This window comes from Pseudophryne corroboree, chromosome 1 (genome assembly GCF_028390025.1).
Source record: "Pseudophryne corroboree isolate aPseCor3 chromosome 1, aPseCor3.hap2, whole genome shotgun sequence".
NCBI lineage: Eukaryota > Metazoa > Chordata > Amphibia > Anura > Myobatrachidae > Pseudophryne > Pseudophryne corroboree.
This window is the reverse complement of record NC_086444.1, coordinates 1,146,332,525-1,146,347,869: the sequence shown is the minus strand read 5'-3', so window position 1 is coordinate 1,146,347,869 and position 15,345 is coordinate 1,146,332,525. Positions and strand designations below refer to the sequence as shown.

The 15,345-nt window shown below is 45.4% G+C and overlaps 1 protein-coding gene across 3 annotated transcripts in view; it reads left to right on the top strand.

Moving 5' to 3' along the window:
• Positions 1-15,345, top strand: part of HTT (huntingtin) — a 517,727-nt gene that overhangs the window by 6,630 nt on the left and 495,752 nt on the right. The window lies entirely within an intron of this gene.

Below are 15,345 nucleotides of genomic sequence, written 5' to 3'. Positions count from 1 at the left end.
CTCGCCACGCTGTCGGTATGCCGACGGTCGGGCTCCCGGCGCCGGTATGCTGGTCGCCGGGAGCCCGGCCGCCGGCATACCATATTACACCCCTGGCTAGGAGTTAGAACCAATGAAGCAGACTTTTTCGGGTATGGGCCTGGCGAGCCTAATGCGTGGCTGCGCATGCCAGGACCGTAGGGAGGGTTGTGCAGGTGGTGCCATCGCCCAGGACGCAGGGCTGTAGGGCAGCACCATTGCTGCCTCGCGGCCCCTGTCTTCGGCTAGCAGGATGCCTGGACCTTGACCCTGCGGCAAGTATTGCTGCTTTAGTGCTGACTGGAACATTAAAAGGACGCTCTGGGATTTCACCCTGCAGTGTGTAGAGTCGTCCATAGAATCTGGGCCGCTCTCCATTTTCTATCTCCCCTCTTGCATGATGTCACGGACAATGGGGGTCATTCCGAGATGATCGTAGCTGTGCAAAATTTAGCACAGCTACGATCATTCACACTGACATGTGGGGTGACGCCCAGCACAGGGCTATCCCGCCTCGCATATCAGTGCTCTCCCCCCCCCCCTGCAGAAGTGCAAAGGCATCGCACAGCGGCGATGCCTTTGCACTTCAAGAGTAGCTCCCGACCAGTGCAGCTTTAGCGTGCTGACCGGGAGCTGCTCATCGCTACCCGGCCCGCATCGGCTGCGTGTGACGTCATGCAGCCGCTGCGGCCCGCCCTCGTTTGGTCCGGCCATGCCTGCGTTGGCCAGACCGTGCCCACGAAATCCGCGACCCCCCCCCCTCCCCCGCCCAGCGACCGCCTCTGCCTGTCAATCAGGCAGAGGCGATCGTAGCAGCCCGACGGCCTTCTGCTGTCTGGCAGGCGCACTGTGGCGCCGGCGCAGTTCTGACCCGTTCGCACTGCTGCGATAGACTGCAGCGTGCGATTTGGTCAGAATGACCCCCAGTAAATGAGTAACAGTATTCCATAGGCTACAGTGGTCTAACACCACGTGAAGATGATGTTAGCTACTGGGGCTTCGCATTCTAGAGCTTGGTAAATCTAACAATTTAGCAGCCCCTATAGAAACCATATCTTTGTTATCTGTTGTGATTCATTTTTGTGGGTGTCCCCTGAAAATAAATATTTACAGGGGATGTCGCACACTTATGTTGATTTAATATTTTAATATGTCCCTGAATATGACAGTTTAATTAAAGATAACTTTATAAGTAAATATTTTGTCTACAAAAGTTGCGTATGTTTTTAGTAAACTCTATACAATTTATGGGGGTGATTCAATTGTTTAATGGGCGCCCATAATTGTATATCCCCCGTCACTTTGGACAATTGTTCTGGAGCACTTAAATTATTTTTTTGCGCTGATTGTGTCCAGAAGTAACGGGTTTAGCCGTTTTGCACGACTAAAGTACTGGGAGTGATGCGTAAAAGTGTCGCTTGCATGCCCAAACCGGACACTTGGCAAATTTCTGCTCGCCACTTCAAGAGGCTGCAAGCTGAAATGATGTAATCGTGCCTGTCGACAAACAATTGAATAGCTGCTGACTTGCCCGCACGGTATGGGGGTCCGGAGATAACAACTGAATCACCCCACCATACTGTATATCTGCACAGTACAAAGTAACTTTGAACCTTCTCAGCATAATGTATGTCCTGGCATTTCATTCTTTCAGCATGTAACAATGTGTCACAGGCACAGTGGGTTCGGACTTTACCAGTGAATACCCTCCCAGTGTAGGCTGGCACACTGTGCGTAGACTTTCTGATTTAGAAAGATTTTATTCTATTACATTTTAGTGTGAAAATGAGCGACCTCTGATGGTATTCTAGGCACCATCCCTTTAAAGCGTTTGTCAGTTTACAGTAAATCATTGTGAGAAGATAAGCACTGGTGTCCTCCCTGTAGCGGGAGAGTGTTTTACTGCCACTGTTCTGTCCAGGGATCTGTCACTGTAACAAATACAGGATTGATGGCTCATGATCAATGGCAATCGCCCAGGAAGACGAAAAGTTTTTCTCGTATCTAGTATTTAGGAACGTAAAGGGAATGCCATTAATACAATAAAAAATAAAATAAATTAAATGAAATAAATAAATAATAATAATAATGAAAATAATTATATATCTTTCTGTATAATTCTGATGGGAAAAGCCTTCCATTATGGACTTTATTTAGATACTGGAGCACAATTATCGGCCCATTAGTGTGTACCCAGCTTTAGGAGGGGGCACATACTACCTGATCTCTATAGTGCAGTGCAAAATAAAGCTGCCCCCTATATGTGTTCTATGCTCAGAAGCAGGCAGTGTTTTCTATCCATGGTGGTCATTCCGAGTTGTTCGCTCTCTAGCTGCTTTTAGCAGCATTGCACACGCTAGGCCGCCGCCCTCTGGGAGTGTATCTTAGTTTAGCAGAATTGCGAACGAAAGATTAGCAGAACTGCTACTAAATATTTTCCTGCAGTTTCTGAGTAGCTCCAGACCTACTCACAGATTGCGATCAGCTCAGTCCGTTCAGTTTCTGGTTTAACGTCACAAACACGCACTGCGTTCGGCCAGCCACTTCCCCCGTTTCTCCAGCCACTCCTGCGTTTTTGCCTGACACGCCTGTGTTTTTTAGCACACTCCCGGAAAACGCTCAGTTACCACCCAGAAACGCCCCTTTCCTGTCAATCGTTCACCGTTCAGCAGTGCGACTGAAAAGTGCCGCACAGACAACAGCAAAACTGCTAAGTTTTTAGTTAAATAACTAAGCGCATGCGCATTTAGCAACAAATCACAGCATAGCGAAAATCGGCAACGAGTGAACAACTCGGAATGACCACCCATGTACAAAATAACATTCTCACCTCTGCAATGAGGTTTTCCCTCCTGCAAATTTCCACTACTTGAATGTATTTGTTCCTATCTCTAAATTAGTCCACGGAAAATGCACTTTTCACTGGGCATGCCAATAATTTAGTATACAGTGCAGCTACAGAAGCTTATCCAAAATGTTATTTGGCTAGGTCCCATAATATATATTCATAGCAGATGAAAAGCTATGGGTTTGGTATTTCATTATTTTTTTTTTTTCTTAAGAGAAAACCTAACCTGTCATATATGTCTCTGGTGTCTCTCCTATTGCTAAAGCTCATAGGGCCTGATTCAGTTAGCTGCAGTTAATTACCATGGGCTAATTGATCTGCAGGGGCTATTCAATTAGAGCCCGCAGACTTCACTTAACACATTTTAGTTTCAGCCCAAGGAAGGCTCGAATAGAAATCTGTGTTTAAATACCATGATCGCAGGTGCCGCAAACGTATTAATCCACAGCCCCAGGGACTTATTCCAGATTCTGTGGTGGGAATTCGGTTGTTTCTCGACAAGGCCGCCACTAGATGATGCCCAATGGAGCAATTCAGTTGTTGCTCTGTTAGGACGCACTGACGGGAAGCGGTTACAGTATCGGCAGTCGGGATCCCAGCGGTTACAATACTGATGCCGGATTCTTGGCGGGGGTGAAATGCTGCTGCCGGAATACCGACAAGACAAGCTATTCTCCCTCTGTGGGTGTCCACGACACCTATAGAGGGAGAATACAACCTGTGGCGAGCGCAACAAGCAATGTGGCCGCAAGGGGCTTTCTAGAGCTCACCCCACAGCCTGCATTCTGGCTGGTGGGATCATAACAGCCGGAATCCCGTATCCCGTGTCGACCCGCGGTTAGACACATTTCAGGCAGGTACTTATCCATCATGCAATACCATCAGGGAGGCGTCTGATTGAGATCAGTATGATTTGCTGGATCCCGGCGGTCGTAATACCAATGCCGGGATCTCAATGTTTTAGAAGCAGACAGGGTTGAGTAAGGGGTGTTCTTCCCCTTTCCCAAACCCCATAACCCTCCCTCCCCACAGCTAAACCCTAACCTCCCCCCATGTTGCCTAACGCTAACCACCCCCCACAGGTGTCTAAACCTCACCTCCTATCTCTGCTGCCTAAACCTAACCCCCATTCCCTACTGCCTAAACCTAACCCTCGGCGGGTGCCTAACCCTTACCACCCCCTCCCTGCAGCCTAACCCTCGGAGGGGATGTCTAACTTTAACCCGCCTCCCCACAGCCTAACCCTAACCACCTCCTCTCTCCCCTGCGGCTTACCTGACTTGCGGCGCGCTGTGTTCTCATTCAAGTTCCTAGCAGTCGGTATTCAGAATAGGGTCGGTATTCCAGTGTCGGTATTCTGACTGCCGGGATCTGACTGCATCCCGTCTGATTGCCTCCAAATTTATTCTGCAGCAGAACAACGACATATGCAGCCAATGTCATTTAAGAACTATCTTCCATGTAAAGAAGAACAATGAGTCCTAGAAGTGATGATATGGCCCACACAGAGCCCTGATCTCAACATCATCAAGTCTGTTTTTGATTACATGAAGAGACAGTAGCTCTTCATCAAGCCTACATCCACAGAAGATCTGTGGTTAGTTCCAGAGGCGTCACCAGGTGCGGTGACACCCGCTGCGCCGCACTGGAGGCGTAGCCTCCCTTAAAGGGGCGTGGCCTAACAAAAGGGGCCGTGGCCTCACGGGGATCTCCGTTTCTTCACTCCGGGGTCTTACCCAGCATCTCCGGAATTGCTGGCTGCCCCCGGAGACTGGGCTGAGTGCAGTGCCAGCTCTTCATTTGTGACGGGAGCCAAGTGCTGCAGGTGAATATCCCAATGCAGCATTCGACTCCTGTCACTGCAGAAGAGTCGTCACTTTGGTGACACCCACCCGGCTTGTGGCACCACTGGTTAGTTCGCCAAGATATTTTGGAACAACCTCTCTGCCGAGTTCCTTCAAAAACTGTGTGCAAGTGTACCTAGAACAATTGATTAGAACAGGTGATGGTGTACCTAGAACAATTGATGCTGTTTTGATGCAAAGGGTGGTCACACGAGGGGCCGGATGTAATCGCGTGCGTGACGGCCGGAGCTCCAAGACTCTTGCCGAACTCGTACTTTTTTTTTTTTTTTTAAAGCAGCAAATGTTTACAAGGCAAATCCAACTAGGTTTTGCCTTGTAAATGTTTGCTGCTTTAACAAAACCTACAAGTTCGGCCAGAGTATCGGAGCATCAGACCCCAAATATTGATTTCTCTTGTTCATTCACTTTGCATTTCGTTAGTTGATAAAAAGAAACTATTAACACTTCTATTTTTGAAAGCCTAGTTACTTTGCAGTATTTGTTCTACACCTGCCTAAACTTTTGCACAGTACTGTATGTCATGGAAATAATGTAATAATGACATTTGATAGAATTAGTAATGCTTCCCAGCCACAGAAATGTACCGTACATCAGCCCAGTACTGCATCTTATGTTATGTGCACAATCTTTCCTACTGGTGTGCTTTATTTCTCCTCTGTCTCCCCTGTGTCATGATGTCTGCCTGCGTGCACATAACTCCGACACACAGGAAGGTGATAGCTGGTCTCTTATTTCCCACAGCAATTATGTATAGGATGCAGAGGCCATGTGGCAGGTTGCAGGGTTCTGCTTATTCAGTACTTGTGAAAGATGAACTCATGGACAAGTACAAAAGCCCCCCCCCCCCCCCATCATCTCTTCCCCTTCCCGCTGGCAGAACATATTGAATGTGGAGACTCTTTCCGCTTGCTCTACCTCAGAGGGCCTATTTCAAGATATTTTTCTCTGCCAATTATCCTTATTATGTGATTATAATACTTATATTTGTAACCATATATTTATCTCCAGGTATTCATTTCCCCCCCCCTTTCACTTCCCATGGTAGTAAATAGTGATGGGACTCCTGTGAGTATATGTAATACGTGACAGAAGGCCTGCTGTGTCCTCTGCATTTTTTTAATGTACATGTTGAGGACAAGTCCCACTCGTCTTAGCACTGAAATGGTTAAAAGATATTATCCTGCACTTTTCATTGCAGGGTTCCACTGGCTCGGTCTATAAAAATGATTACATTTGTTGAACAGGCAGACTGAAAAGGGGGTAGCATGACTATTTTATAATCATCCTTGAGTTGATTGTAACACTGTTTACTGTAGTTTCATTGAAATACCAATTAATCAATCATACTTGAAAAACTGAATCCGCCTGCAACTTGGATACCTTGAAACAACCATAATCTGCAAGTAATTTGTGGTAAAAAGACAATATTGATGCAGGGATAGGAGTATAGAGAATGCTCAAGTATCGTTAAGACCAGGATAAGAGCTACAAATGAAATAAGCTTTCAGAATATATTGGCAAAAGAAATAAACAATTTAGGAAAATGCGATTGATTTGAACAATTAAAGCTTATCCTGTGCCTTAAATTGATTTTGTTGTTTTCACCTTGGGAAAGATGACACCCCCAGCAACCTCTTTTAAAAACGGCTATTTTGTCAAATATATAGCAGCCATACGTGCATTTGTCACATCCTAGGTGCTCTCTGCAAATTGCTTTCCACGTTCACATCAGTGCTGCAAAGTGTACACGATTTGCTTTACAGTGCTGGAGAGTTTCCAGTGTGTATTCTGGCTGATGTCATAATCTATGATAGATATTGCGTTATTATGGATAATTATAATACAGAAGTGTTTCTAATGAACAACTTGGGATATCAGAATTTGGCGATCATATTTACAGGAGTTTATGAATATCACTTTTATTCTCCAGGAAATAAATCTTAATACTGAGGGGAAAGGCATGTCTGCGCTTTTATAAAACTGCAATGGTTAATTGGCCTCCTATGCGGTATAATTATACTACCCATTGTGTAGATGAGGCAGCGCTGAGTATGATAAAGAAAGTGAAAGCGCAGTGTGCCGGAATATTTACATCATTGTATCTCGGTACTACACACAGCTTTTGTGTGCAGCGGGGATTGTCAAACCTGCTAATCCAGATTACTATAAACGCAGCCGCGTGGTGGACCTTAAATTCACTATAACCTCTGTACAGTGAGTTTAGTCCCAGGATATCTTGTTAGACAGCTTTATAGCTGTTGAGGGAACCACACATTGACATTGCATGTGGTCACTTTTGTTGATACTTATCTCCATGGCATAACTCAGGGATTGTCATACTCTGCTTTCTAGCTGAAGTTGGACAGCAACACCCAACGTAATAGTAATAAGATTGCCGGAGCAAGCCATAAGATGCAATGTCTGCATGATGCAACGTTTGTGCAGCTTCGTGTTAGTTAGGCAGTCGTGCATTGTAATTCCGGGTTTAATATGAAATACCATACAATCAAAATCCCGACGGTCAAAATACCAACATATAAAATAGCAACATGTTCAAAATACCGACATATAAAAAAGCACCAAGGTCAAAATACCGACATTTAAAATGTCGACAAGTCAAAAAGTCGTCACAAGCTTTTCATTGTTTTTTTCTTGTGTGTGTATGTCGACATAGTTTGATGTACCGCGTCCCCTCAAATGGTTCGCTGCACTCGCCATTAATCGGGCACGGTGCCTCGCTGCGCAAGGCACACTATTATATTCCCCCTCCAGGTCCACTGGGGTGATAAAGTATGAAGAAGCAGGTAGGTTTCAATGAAAAAATAATAAAAAACTTGTGTCGACTTTTTGACCTGTTGATATTTTAAATGTTGGTATTATAACCATGTCGGGATTTTGACCGTCGGTCAATTGTTGTTGGGATTTTGATTGTAGGTAAATTGACCGCCTCCCCTAATTCCCACACTGGTCAATGAACGATATTCCACATTATTATTATTATTATTATTATTATTATTATTATCTTTTATTTATATGGCGCCACAAGGGTTCCACAGCACCATACACAGGATAAAACACACAACAAATGTAAGTGCATTAGTCGGCTCCAGACAAGTTTATAAATACATCCTGCAAGTTACATAATTTCAGAGGAGGCAATAGGGGGGGGGGGGGGGGAGGGTCCTGCTCGTAAGATCTGACATTGTAGAGCGGATATTGGCAGACACAAAGGTATACAATGGTGTGCAACTTGTATAAATGCATCTAGACTCCTTTACCTGGCATTTTAATGTCCCTTGCTTAGCAGTGTGTATTCTATATTTTTTTTTCCAAGATTATTAAAGTATGTTTATTGTATAATAAAGTGCTATTCTTTTTTTCTAGATTGAAAAGATTACTTTTATCTGCAATTAGGTGGAAAAGAAATAAAATCTTACATGTCCTGCCCCATCCTTGTTTTCAGTGGGCTCCACTATGGCTCAGACAGCTAGAGTGGGCTTGTTTAATCTATTGGAACGGCTCGTGGCATTATCCATCCCTTTGTAGTTCAGAACCCATTGTATCTCGCCCAGAACCACCTAAATACTGCATTTTACATAGTTGGTTTAATTCTTCTATAATACAGACCTACTGTGCTCTCTACAGTTCATATGTTCTATGTATATTCCAGGGTAACATAAACTAACAACTCTGCCTGCAAGCCAATAAGTTAAGGTCATTCAAAGTCAGAAAAAAAAACACTTAGGCTTTACTGTGTTGATCCTATTTTTTTTTTTTTTTTTTTTTGTGTGTATATTATATTGCTTGTGCTTATATAAAGCTGGACTTCTCATTTATTCATATATATATATTGGCTTGACTAATTTACCTACTTATGTTGCCCTCCTATTGTGTTTGGCATTCGGCCTTTGAATTACAATGATGCATTATTGATCTGTACAGTAGAACCACTAACAGCGTTTGTAGATGTCAAAGCAGCTTTACTAGAAATCTGGGAAGTCATTAAATACATTTTCAATAAATGCTCAAGCGCTTATTATCTGTGCCACACAATGGAATTAGTTTGGGTATTTTTGGTAATTATCTTTTCTCTTATGTCCTAAGGGATACTGGGAATCCATTTAGTACCATGGGGTATAGACGGGTCCACTAGGAGCCATTTAAAAAATTGATTGTCTGCGCTCGCTCCTCCCTCTATGCCCCTCCTGCCAGACTCTGTTTAGAAAATGTGCCCGGAGGAGCCGGTCACGTCTCTGGAAGCTCCTAAAGAGTTTTCTGCATTTATTTTTTGTGTTTTATGTTTTCAGGCAGGACAGGATGGCACCAGCCTGCCTGCTTTGTGGGACTTAGAGAGGTGGGCAACGGCCCAACCTCTCTCGGGGTTAATGGTCGCGTTCCCCGCTGACAGGACACTAGCTCCTGAGGGAACTATTTGCAAGCCCCACCACGGCGAGCATACATTCCTGCTTCATGCCACCACACCTAACAGAGCCAGAAGAAAGAAGAGTGGTAAGTACTAAGCTGGCATCTCGGTTAGCGGGTCACCGGTCATTACGGCGGCATGAGGGTACGGAGACGCATGGCTTCTAAACGGGGCGGACTGCGTCTCCCGCTGTGTAAGGGGACAGACACTGAACAGCGGACACAGTACCCAGACTGTCAGCAAAGCCGTAACAGTAGTCTCTCCATTTTATACACTTAGACACAGCCAGTATAAAAAAGAGGGGGAAGACCGCGCGCCATTGAAGGGGTGGGGCTTCACTATGAGTGGATCCAGCAGCTCACCAGCGCCATTTTCCCTCTGCAGCTGACACTGATGCTTACTGACAGCGACGCGCAGCTCCTCTGGAGAGACTCCAGATTACCTCAGCGGTACCAGGGAGTCATAGCAGGAAGGGGGGGGGGGAGCGTTTATTAGTGTACTAAGTCTCTAATCTAGGTATTTAGTCTGCGACCTGGCTAAGCTTGGCATTAGCGTTAAGGGTGCCGTGTACTGGTTCCATACTCCCTCTATGTGGGTTAATTGTGCATTTAACCTTTTCCTGTGTGTGTGTGTGTGTGTGTGTGTGTGTGCTGTCACTAGACAGTATGTCAGGCAAAGAGTGTGTTTCATGTAAGGCACAGTGTTCCTCTTCTCCAGGGGGGGTTCACTAGTGTGTACTCGGTGTAGTGTCCCTTTCCAGGCTAGTGTGGCAGAACCAGCATGGCTGGACTCCATTAGGGAAATGATTTCCACAATCTCTACTAAGGAGACGCAATACTTAAGACAATCTATGACTGAGTTTATGAAAAGAGACTCGGTACCCAAACCAGTGTCTCAGTCCCCTGCCATTTGTCCGCAAAAAACGCACTTTGGCCCATATCCTGCAGTCTGACTCGGATGATGAGGGGTCAGAAATGGAGGAGGGTGAGGTGGACTCAGAGGTGGCGGAGGGTACTCTATCGCAGGGAATAGAAGCTATCAGAGTTCTAAATATCCCTGATAAGGTGACCGAGGAGAGTGAGGAATCTTATTTTAATATAAAAAAGAAATCCTCAGCCACTCTTCCTGTGTCAAAGGAACATAGGGGCAGATGTATGAAAGTGCGCTGTGGTTTCTGCTGACCACAGTGCACGTAAAGCCTGCAGTTATCGCATCCCATTAATGTATCAACGGCGTGTTAACGCCGCGTGCTGTGGCTGCTTCACGCTCCCGCCACTTACCTCTTCCCTGCAGTCGACAATGGGAGACGAAGGGCAGAGGCAATGTATGATTGCCTCTGCTGTCACTTTTTGTCTCGTGAAGCTGCCAGGCCAGAACGCCTCCCCCAGGCAGGCGATGTCTGCAAAATGTGCACTGGCTTCGTTTTTTTTATTTAAATAAACTTTATTGAACGTTGACATTATTCTGCTGGTCCACACAGCCTTACTGCGCATGCGCCGGGGTCCTTCGGCGGTGCAGACAGGAAGCAGTGGAGAAGGGCGCATGCGCACACATTGTGGCGCCGAGCTAATGTGGAAGGTGCGCTATCGCGGGACAGGTAAGATAACGCCCTCCCACATCGGTAGCCACACAGGTAATACATTGTGGCGCAGGGACCGGCCCTATCGCCACGATAATGTGGTGATACGGCACCAGGCACATAACGTCCGTAAAGGCCGTTTTTTATACATCACCCTCTTAATACCCTGTTTGCAGAACCGTGGGTTAGTCCTAATAGGAAATTTCAAATCCCTAAACTGTTATTATCATCCTTTCCTTTTCCTCCTGAGGATAGGAATAAATGGGAAAATCCACCGATAGTGGATGCATCAATATCCAGGCTTTCAAGAAAAATTGTATTGCCTGTCTCGGGTGAAGCCTCCCTAAAAGACGCGGCTGATTGTAAAACCACAGACGCAAGCCTCAGAGGTTGGGGTGCAGTTTCAGGGAAGATGGTCAAGTCAGGAAGTTGTCCTTCTAATAAACATCCTGGAACTCAAGGCTATATACAACGCCCTTCTGCAGGCCTCCTCTGTTTTTCAGAATCGGGCCATTCAGATCCAGTCAGACAATGTGACGGCAGTGGCGTACATGAACTGACAGGGCGGAATGAAAAGCAGAGCCGCAATGTCAGAGGTGTCAAGAATTCTCTTCTGGGCAGAAAAAAATGCTCTGGCATTGTTAGCGGTCTTCATTCCGGGAGTAGACAACTGGGAAGCAGACTTCCTCAGCAGACATGACCTGCACCCGCGGGAGTGGGACCTTCACGCGGAGGTATTTCGGTGGTTGGCACGTTGGTGGGGATAGTCACAAATCAACATGATGGCCTCTCTACTCAACAAGAAGCTCAGGCGGTATTGTTCCAGGTCGAGGGACCCACAAGCAGTGGCGGTAGACGCTCTGACAACTTCGTGGGTCTACCAGCTGGTGTACGTGTTTCCTCCACTTCTTATAATCCCAAGAATTCTAAAAAGAATAAAAAGGAGAAAAGGTTCAAGCAATCCTCATTGCTCCGGACTGGCCACGAAGGGCCTGGTATGCGGATCTTCTCGAGATGCTGCTCGAAGATCCTCTTTGCGAGGATCTTCTACATCGGGGCCCGTTCGTCTATCAAGACTTACCGCGGCAACGTTTAATGGCATCGAAGTTGATTGGCTGATTTTAGCCAGGAGAGGGATTCCTGACAAGGTCATCCCGACTATGATCCAAGCCAGGAAAGGGGTAACGTCTAAACATTATCACCGCATTTAGAAAAAATACGTCTCTTGGTGTGAGAGCAGACCATATTCTGCGGTGGGATTTCATCTGGGACGTTTCCTGCTTTTTCTGCAGTCGGGAGTGGATGTGGGCCTACGTCTAGGTTCCATAAAACTCCAGATTTTGGCCTTGTCTATTTTCTTTCAGAAATAATTGGCTTCTCTCCCTGAGGTCCTGACGTTCTTGAAAGGTGTTCGGCACATCCATCCTCCCTTTGTGCCTCCCACGGCACCTTGGGATTTAAATTTGTTGCTACAGTTCCTCCAATCGGACTGGTTTGAACCGTTACAGGAGGTGGATGTAAAGTACCTTACGTGGATGTTGGCTTTGGCTTCAGCAACACGTGTGTCTGAGCTAGGGGAGTTGTCTCACAAGAGCTCCTACCTAATTTTCCATGAGGACAGAGCTGAACTCAGAACTCATCAGCAATTTCTTCCTAAGGTGGTATCTGGGTTTCACATCAACCAACGTATTGTGGTTCCGGTTGTTACGGACACCTCTACTACTTCAAAGTCTTTGGATGTTGTGAGGGCTTTGAAGGTGTAGGTAAAAAGAACAGCTCGTCACAGGAAATCGTAATTGCTGTTCGTTCTCTATGATCCCAATAAAATTGGGTGTCCTGCTTCAAAGCAGTCAGTTGCACGCTGGATCAGGCTCACTATCCAGCATGCTTATTCCACGGCAGGCTTGCCGGTTCCAAAATCTGTTCAGGCCCACTCTACTAGGTCGGTGGTTTCTTCTTGTGTGGCTGCCCGGGGTGTCTCGGCTTTACAGCAGCTAGTTGTACAGGTTCGAACACGTTTGCAAAGTTCTACAAGTTCGATACTTTGGCCTCTGAGGACCTTCAGTTTGGTCAATCAGTTCTGCAGGAACCTCAGCACTCTCCCACCCGGTTTGGGAGCTTTTGTACTTCCCCATGGTACTAAATGGATTCCCAGTATCCCCTAGGACGTAAGAGAAAATAGGATTTTAATTACCTACTGGTAAATCCTTTTCTCGTAGTCCGTAGAGGATACTGGGCGCCCGCCCGGTGCTTCGTTCTTCTTGCAATGTTACTTGGTTAAGTATTCTGGTTTGTTCAGCTGTTGCTGTTTCAAGTTTGGTTAGCTTGGCTTTCCTCTTGTTTTGTGTGTGCTGGTTCGTAATCTCACCACTTTCCTTATCTAGCCTTCTCTCAAAGTATGTCCGTCTCCTCGGGCACAGTTTCCTAGACTGATTCTTGTAGGAGGGGCATAGAGGGAGGAGCCAGCACACACTATCAAATTCTTAAAGTGCCCAAGGCTCCTAGTGGACCCATCTATACCCCATGGTACTAAATGTATTCCCAGTATCCCCTACGGACTACGAGAAAAGTATTTACCGGTAGGTAATTAAAATCGTTTCGTTTTTTTTAATTGTCAAAAATTGTATTTACGGTTTTTCTTTCAAAAGATAAATCTTGGTTTTAAGGTGCTTATGACAGAGGTGTGCGCATCTTCTTGTTTTTCATCATTTGCTAATTTGTCCCAAGTTTTAAGGTGAGCTTACAGAAAATACTATGTGGGGGGAAAAATTAATATAGCAATAATCTTTGTTATAACTTGATAAAAATGTGTCTGTGACTAGAGTAGACAGTCCCTTAAGCTGGGTACACACTGAGCTGACACATCGACGGACGTGCCGACCGCGCAGGCTATCTAGGTATGTATACGTATACACTTACCATTTGAATTTGCCCACCCAGCTTTGACTTCAGTCCCTGCAGTAAGTGTACAGACAGTCGCGTCGATATACAGATGTGTCCAGCCTGGTCATTGCTATGATGCTTTTGCATGCATCGTTGCAGTGACTAGATGCGACCGGGTGCGAATAGTCACACCCACGATCGCAACATACATTTATGGATCGCTGTTGCCACTTTTGCACATTCCCTTTAGCATGCACTCTAGTCATCACAGACATCGTTTGTACACGCCCGCCGACCCGCATGTACCCAGCTTTACTAAGAGGAGGGCTGTACAGTGTTCTGGAACTGTCCCGGTAATTGTCTCAGCTTCGACCTTTTACTCACCCAGGGCCATTTGGGCTAAGCCTTGAAAAGTGATAAATATCAAGTGATTAAGTACCAGCCAGTCAGCTCCTGTAATTTTTAATACACAGCCAGTGACATGGCAGTTAGGAGCTGATTGGCTGGCACTTTATCACCGTGAAATCTATCTCTTTTCAGGCTTAGTACAACTCCCCCACAGTGAGCTAACTTATAAAGTAGGAATGACGAAAAGAGTGACCATGTAAAAATGTAAATACGTAATGCATTTTTTTTTTCTGTATAGTTGTAGTATAGTGTTCAACACATAACTGTTATAAATGCATCTGCCCAACAGTATACCTGAAAGTAAATATGTATATTGTTTTACATATTCAGATATGGGCGTTCATGTATCTGCTTGTCTTAACCACTTGTCTTGCATGGTCGCATCAGATGTGACCACACCAGCAGGTGCCTTATCTGATCCAGTCGCTCAGGATGCAACCAATCAGATACACAGCATGTGCAGCTGCATGGAAGAATAACTTCCTGCTGCTGCCACTCTGCCTCCCCGCACCCTCCCCCAGTGTCTGCCGTGCTGGCCAATCACTGCTGAATCCCCCACCCAGGCGGCTGCAGACAATAGCTGCTGGGGAATTGTAAATTAACCTGCCCCCCCCCCCCCCCTTCCCCGGTGTGTACCTGGTTGCTGCGCAGCTGCTAAAATAAAAGTCGTGATAGTTGCAATGTTTCTGATGCTGCTGACCGATGTTCCAATGTTGGAAAAAATTATGTTATGTACATTATTGAAAAAACCTTTTTTGGGGTTTTTGTTTGCTAAATAAAATAATTTTGGATAAGTTTTAAATACATATTCTTCACCTAATGCACTTATTTAAAAAAAATAGACAATTTCTAAGGGGTTTAAAATAAATAAATAAAGTGGTTAATGAGTTTGCATATTAAAGTGTCAGTGGGGGACATTCTGTTCATCTGACTTCAGTTGTATTAAATATACTGACTGGAGCAAGATGTGCCTGAACACTGCAACACAAAGGCAACTTGCTGAAATGCAAGTAAAAGGGGGCGTTGGGCTGTTGACCCTTGGAAAGGGTGAGTGTCAGAAGAATTTTTACATTTGTTGATGTAGTGTAGGAAACACTAATAGTAACCAGATTTCAGAATTAGTACTATGTAACAAGGCAGAGTTTGTTTACATTGGTGAACAAGTGATCTTTGCAACACTGTAGTCTCTTGGAGTTTAATAAGTTACAGTTCACATGGTTGGAATAATATTTGTACCCCTAGAATAATGCTTATCTCTCTGAAATGATTGATGTGATATCCCAGCAGCGCTTAAGACCAATATCCAATTGGGAGATTGTTG